The 7,155-nt window shown below is 33.7% G+C and overlaps 1 pseudogene; it reads right to left on the bottom strand.

Moving 5' to 3' along the window:
- Positions 1-2,193: 2,193 nt before the first annotated feature.
- On the bottom strand, positions 2,194-3,149 carry LOC143654956 (olfactory receptor 4K15-like; annotated as a pseudogene).
- Between the last annotated feature and the right edge of the window lie 4,006 nt (positions 3,150-7,155).

The following is a 7,155-nucleotide window of genomic DNA, read 5'->3' on the forward strand; positions in this document are numbered from 1 at the left end:
CCCAGTATGGATCAAAATTCATATTGATTTTTCAGGTTAAAATTCTTCTGAATATGCAGAGAATAGAATGTAAATCCAAACTTTTACATGATCAATCTCATCATTATAACATCCATGAGAAAATAATTTTTTGAACCAATACTTAGGCCTGTGGGGAAATAATTTCTGGTCTTTTCTTTGTGTTCCTGAAGACACCCGTCTAGTCTGCACTTTTGCTGTGAAATAGGCTTTGTGGGTTCCTGGAATAAAGGATCTAATTCTACTCCACACTATTGCACAGAAAAAGTTTCCCCCAATGACCTTCCATTGCCCATTATTTTCATTACCTGAAATCACTTCCAATACCTTTCTTCTCCCAAAGCATCCGATGAAGTCATTTGTTTATTTTAAAGAAGGCATAAAATGTGTATATATGTGTTTAAAGAGTTTCAGATTACTGTAATCTCAATATTTTTCAGAAATAGAACTGTTTTTTCCTAATCCACAGGTATTATGTGCAGAACAAATGAAATATTATATGAAGACACTATGTTTAAACTCCATGGTGATCATTGAATATAAGTTTGACTTTATTATCAGCATTGTGATCATCATATGACAGCCCTATATTGGGTTTTTTTTATTCCATATTTCAGAGAGGATCAACAGACATTGCAGAATGATGACATTATAAAGGAGAAAACATAATTCATATTAAACCCTACTCCATACTACCATTTCTTCCACACTATTTCAAGTGGATACCTAAGATTTGTGGTAGAGCATTCTCTTCAAACACTAGAAGTCAGATGAAGATACTTGCTTATATTTTTGACTTGTTGATTGTGAATGTAGTCAACTCACTTCATGTGCATAACTCAGTGTCCTAATTGATAAAACAGGAATTAGACTAACAATATTTTTTAACTTTTAAATTAAAGTGTGAAAATATAGACTTCTCCTTTTGAAAATCCAAAGGTATATTCTCATACTTTTTGAGAGCATTGACAAATGTGTACTCTCAGCTATATTTTAGAGTTTGGTGAAGATTAGAGGCCATGGTCTTCAGATAGGCATGGGAATATGTTAATCAAAGGCATATAGTTAGCAGTATCGGTGAAAATTTCTATTTCAGTTTGGAGAGATATCTATTATTATAGTAAATGAATGGTTGAATTTGAGTGGGAATATGAACTTCTATTTAATTACACAGACAAAAGAACATTAATTATGGACCCAGAGTTGTTATATATAGCATAGTTAATGGAACATACAAATCCATTTTTCTTCTGAGTTCAGATAATGAGAGTAACAAACAAATCGATTCATTATTTGATTCCTAAATGTGTATAGTTTGTAGTCAAGATTTAGATTCAAGAAATTCTATTCCTATAAACAAACAAAAAATGCTTTTAGTTCCTTGGTTCAGAGAGAAATAATTTGAATAACAAGGATTATAAGTAGGAAAGTTTGTAAATAAACAAAGAGGAAGAATGGGAACTTTGAATCTGAAATCAGATTTATTTAGCTAAATGTGGTGAGAATGGTGCAAAAATATGATTGTCTGTGAAATTTAGGATAATGCCTGCCACTTATTTGTGATATCAAATTAGATGACTAGAAATATCTATAAATTAAATACTGCTCTGAAACTTTTGTTTTACTTTTTACTTTTTTTTGTATGCTGTATGGCAGGGTCACATTTCATGGTTTTCCACATGAGTAGCCTGTTATTTCAGCACCATTTGTTGAATTGTTTACTTGTTTGTGTTGATTTCTTTGTTTATTTGTTTGAGAAGTGCATGGGTCAGGAATGGAACCTTTATCTCCTGCATGGCAGGTGACAATTCTATCACTGAACTACCCTTGCACCCCCTGAAACTTTAAAAATATCATTTAAATATAGTACATTAGAATTCGGTACATATTCATATTTTAAAGGTGACCAGGAGAAGAATGAACTTGATAGGAATGTTAATTTTTACAAGAAAAAGAAGACTTATTAATTTTAGTCTGAATCAAATAAAAACTACTTCAAAAGCAAAAGGTGAGGAGTACCATACTCCTGATATGTAAGACAGTTTGTTTCATTTACAAAAACAAAGACGATGTGTCCTATATCATTTCAAACATAACAATAGTTCATGAAGGAGGATTCATAACCTGGCTTTTATTATGAGCTGTTATTTAACATGAGGGTAAGCTGGCAGAGTGTCAAGAACTGACCAGTCGACTCCTTAGTTTTTGCATTGCTGATATTACTTCCTTATTTCTTAAAGCATAAATCAAGGGGTTTAAGAGAGGGGTGAAAACAGTATAGAATATTGAGAGCACTTTATCTGCTGGGAAATTATCAGAAGGCCAGGAGTAAATGAAAATGGAGGGCCCAAAGAAGAGGATCACCACTGTGACATGGGCAGTCAGGGTGCTCCCTACCTTGACCATGCCAGCAGAAGAATGACATCCCACAGTGACCAGGATGACCGAGTAGGAGATCAGCAAGATCACAAATGAGCCATGAGGCCAATACAATACTGTATGAAGTATTACTGTACATACAATACTGTATGAAGGCAACAGAATCCGGAGGACATATGTGTCAGTGCAGGCAAGTTTGATAACTAGGAGAAGGTCACAGAAAAAGTTGTCCACTTTATTGGGGCCACAGAATGGGAGGTTTACTAGGAAGACCAGCTAACTTCTTGAGTGCAGAACCCCAATGACCCAGGAGCCCACCACGAGGCCTGTGCACTTGTGCACACTCATGATGGCCACATAGTGCAGGGTCGACATATGGCTACATATCTATCATATGCCATGGCCACCAGCAGCATCATTTCTCCACCAGCAAAGATATACAGAAAGAATATCTGGGCCATGCAGTCCTCAAAAGAGATGGCCTTGTGCTCCATGATGAAGTCAGCAATCATTTTGGGGGTGGCAAACGTGGACAGACACATGTCAATGAGGGAGAGGTTACTGAGGAGGAAGTACATGGGTGTGTGTCGCACAAGGTCAGAGATGATTGTTAGCACAAAGAGGAGGTTCCCCAGTCCAATGGATAAATAGAAAAGTGTGAGAAAAGCAAAATAGAAAAGTTGAAGCTCTCGAGGACCTGAAAGACTATACAATTCAAATTCAGTCACCCCTGAGTTATTTCCTTGTTCCATGATTTCCAATTTCTGATCTTGGTGTAGAAACTTTCCTATAAGTTAAAATGGAAATGGAAATAAGAACAGAGGCTGCGAGAATACATGAGAAAAGATAAGCCATTCATCCAATTCTACTCAATATGTGTATATATATATATATATTTTTAACATGGGCAAGCACCAGGAAACAAACTTGGGTCCTCTGGCATGGCAGACAAGCATTCTTGCATTCTTGCCTGCTGAGCCACCGTGGCCTGCCCTCTACTCAATATTCTTATCTCCTTTAGATCCTCTTAAGCACAGAAAAACATTAGAGGCAATCATTTGCAGTTATTGTACATCTTTGTATTTCTTGTCTGTATCGCAGCACAGCTACAATATTCTGAAAATAGAGTTGTACCCCTCATATCCACCAATTTAAAATTTGTACAAAATAGAATAAATTGGACAGTGAATCTCTAGAGTAAATTGACAGATTTTGAAGTCTTCCTCTTATAATTCCTAGGGCTGTGATCTTAGGAAAATTAAACTCCCTATGTGTCAGTTTTTGCATCACTAAATTGGGGGAAATAAAGTCATATGCTTCACAAGTTTGTTGTAAGGCTAGAAGAATGATAAAAAGTGAAATACTTCAAGAATTTCTTCAACCACATTTGGTTTTCATTATGTTGGGCTCTATGCCTTTGTTCCTTTTACCATGAAAATATGGACATATACAAATTACCATGATTTACAATATCAAACTGTGTACTTATCCTACTTGAGCATGATGTTATAGTGTATACATCAGTGCACAAAAAGTGAGTATTGTTTATAACTTTACTACTCACCAATGCATCAGAAATATTGTTATATTTTAATCCTAGGGATGTTTTAAGTTTTCCCCATTATTAGCAGTTCTATAATAAATTTAATTCTACTCCAGGACTAATCGGTCTGTCAAATGTTGAAGAGAAGCAGAAAAATCCTGAAGGTGGCAAGAGAAAAGTGATTTGCTACATACGAGCAAAGTCACGTAAGACTGACTGAGTTCCAACTACTGAGCAGGCACTGTGGAGATGAGAAGGCAGTGCTATGATATATTGAAGACCCTGAAAGAGAAAGACTCCCAGTGAAAAATTCAGTATCCAGCCAAACTGTCCTTCAAAAGTGAAGGAGAGATTAAAATTTCACAGTCAAACTAATGCTGAGAAAATTTGTCAGCTGACAAACAGTCAGCATAGATGAGTAAAAAATATGGATTAAAAATAAACAATAGGGAGAATAAATGTTAAAATAAATTAGGCAGAGGGAAATACTAGTGTTCAATGAGAGGGAGGGGTAAGGATTATGGTATTTATGAGCTTTTTCTTTTTTCTTTTTATTTCTTTTTCTGGAGTGATGTAAATATTCTGAGAAATGATCATGGTGATGAATATGCAACTATGTGATGATACTGTGAGCAATGGATTGCACACCAAGTATGGGATATTCATACATTAAGAATGTTCGCCTATGTATGTTGATTGGTTTTATTAATAAACACTAAAAAAAATCAGCAGAGGGAAGTCTGGAGGAAGGCACAGAATTGAAGATTACCGGTAAGGGTAACCTAAATTATAAAAAGAAAAAGAAGGAAAATAACATATAGATGTGACAAATAAAATCCAAAGAATAAGCTTGTGGATTCCAGAAATAGCTTTACAATAATAACTTAGTTAAAAAAACTAAACTCACCAGAGAGTTTTGCAGAATAGATTAAAAATATAATCTAGTTATATGCTGCTCACAAGAGACAAATTTAACTTTAGCTAAAATTTTATTTGCATGAATAATTATTTATTTAGTATACGTTATTAAAATTATACACTTCAGAACATTTTAATTCATTATATATGTCTCTGAAATGATTTATAAAAATGTGCATTCTACATCTCAACTTGCTTGACAAGATATATGTCATATTTTTCTTTGCTTATTTGTTACATGAAATTGCATCTTATTGATGTTCCATACATTTTATATTAATCAATGGGGTTGACCATTTATTCATACATGAATTAGTCATTTGTAGTGTTTCTTCTTCAATTGCCTATCCACACCCCTTGCCCAGTTTTCTACTGGGCTGACCTTCTTTTTATTATTCTCCATAAGAACAGTTTATATATTAAGGTATTATCCTTTTTTACAAATATTAATAAAATATTTTGGTTTGCTGTTTTCCTATTAATTTTATGTATATTGTCTATAAAATAGTTTGAAATATTTTGGGAAATTCAGATTTATAATTTTCCCAAATATTTTCTGCTTTTGTTGTCCTACTTAAAAAGTCTTTGCAGTACCCACATGTTTTTATTATTTCATGAAGTGTAGTGGAAGGGTTATTAATTAATAAATTCAGTTCTTAGACAAAACTTTTAAGCAATGGTGTCTATGAAAACCATATATTAAGTGAATTTGTAGGAGTGAAAGTTTGAGCATTTTCTTCTCCGAATGCCACCTGTATTGGACAGAGGGGAGGGGTGCCAGTGTTGCAGAGGTGGTGATTGTGAAGATAAAATTTCATCAATAATAAATTTATATGCCAAACAAGATGAGATTCTTTCACAGAAATTACAATCACGCCTAAGTGCTGAAGGAGAGTGAGGAGGAGGGTTTTCAGCATGCCTCGACCCCTAAGATCACGCCCTACATTTCTGTTCCTTCTAGTTGCTCCTTTAGCCTAACGCCATGATAAGGAATCCTGTAAATAGGCTAACATCTCTTGCATGTCCCTTGTAATTACACATACATTAATGCTTCCTTTCATTTTCTCAAATTATCCTCTTCAGACTGATTATATCACTTCTTCAAAATTCTGCTCAGTAAAGTCCTTCAAACTCTAACATAAAACTCCCATTCATTCTTTCATCTTAAAATTCTTCAATATATTCTTCTGCTTTGTATCTGATAAATAAAATGTAATTTTTAATGTAAATTTAAATGTAAAAATATGTATTAAAAATCAGAAGGCAGATGCTGAAAATGAGAACCTTAAGTTGTTTTAAATGAATAGCTCTGAAAACCACAAAGCTATTGCATGTCATTAATTTGCATGAACTTTTAGTAAAAATGTGCAAGAGAAAATATTTTAACATAAAAAATGGAGGGATCATTCAGACCTCTAATTAATAAGGGAGACACAAAAGTCAAGAAATAAAATTAGACATCAGAAACGGAATTTTAAACCAAATCTCTACTGTTGACCATTTAATTCTGAGTAATTCTATAAACTTTACACCCAAAACTTAATAGAATTCATAAAAAATCAAATAGGTATTTTCTTCTGTCCCAAAGTCATTATACAGCAAATAAAGGTAAAAGGATCAAAAGTAAATAACTAAAAGAGGAAGGGGAAAGATTTCTCTGAAGGCAATCTGATATACACATGCAAAAGAGAAGATGGACTTTCAAACTTATACTCATGCAGGTGAAAGAGTAGGTTAAAATTTTTTATGCATGTGTCTCTTTATGGGCTCTAAATTATAAGACTGTCCCCCACCAAGTAGCTGAAGCTATGTATTTGTGAAGCCCACACAGTCTCTGAAAGTATGGAACTTGAGATAGCATCTGAAATTCATTATAAACTTAGAATAGAACAGTGGGCCATAAATGTTGATAAGTTATCCATGTGAAAAACATTTAAATAAACAAATAGGTCATTAAAACAACTAAAATAGCTTAATAGGATCATTTTTTCATTCACCAATTTCTCACTTGGGAAACCTCCTTTAGTTTCATTTAGTTAGTTAGAATTGATGCATGAGTTTGAGTGTGTGTGTGTGTGACTGAGAATGCTCATGGTAAACCTTACAGCTTTATCCTTATATTACAGTATCAATATGAAATTATATAATTGGCCCAAGTCACATGGCCAAGAATGACAAAATTTAATCTTTATATTAGAAGCTATATGTTAAGAGTCTATAACACTATGTTGGCATAATATGTGATGAAGATCAATGCAACAACTAAAAAATATGTGTGACTATGAGTCAAAAGAAGA

Source organism: Tamandua tetradactyla, chromosome 14, assembly GCF_023851605.1.
Source record: "Tamandua tetradactyla isolate mTamTet1 chromosome 14, mTamTet1.pri, whole genome shotgun sequence".
Lineage (NCBI taxonomy): Eukaryota > Metazoa > Chordata > Mammalia > Pilosa > Myrmecophagidae > Tamandua > Tamandua tetradactyla.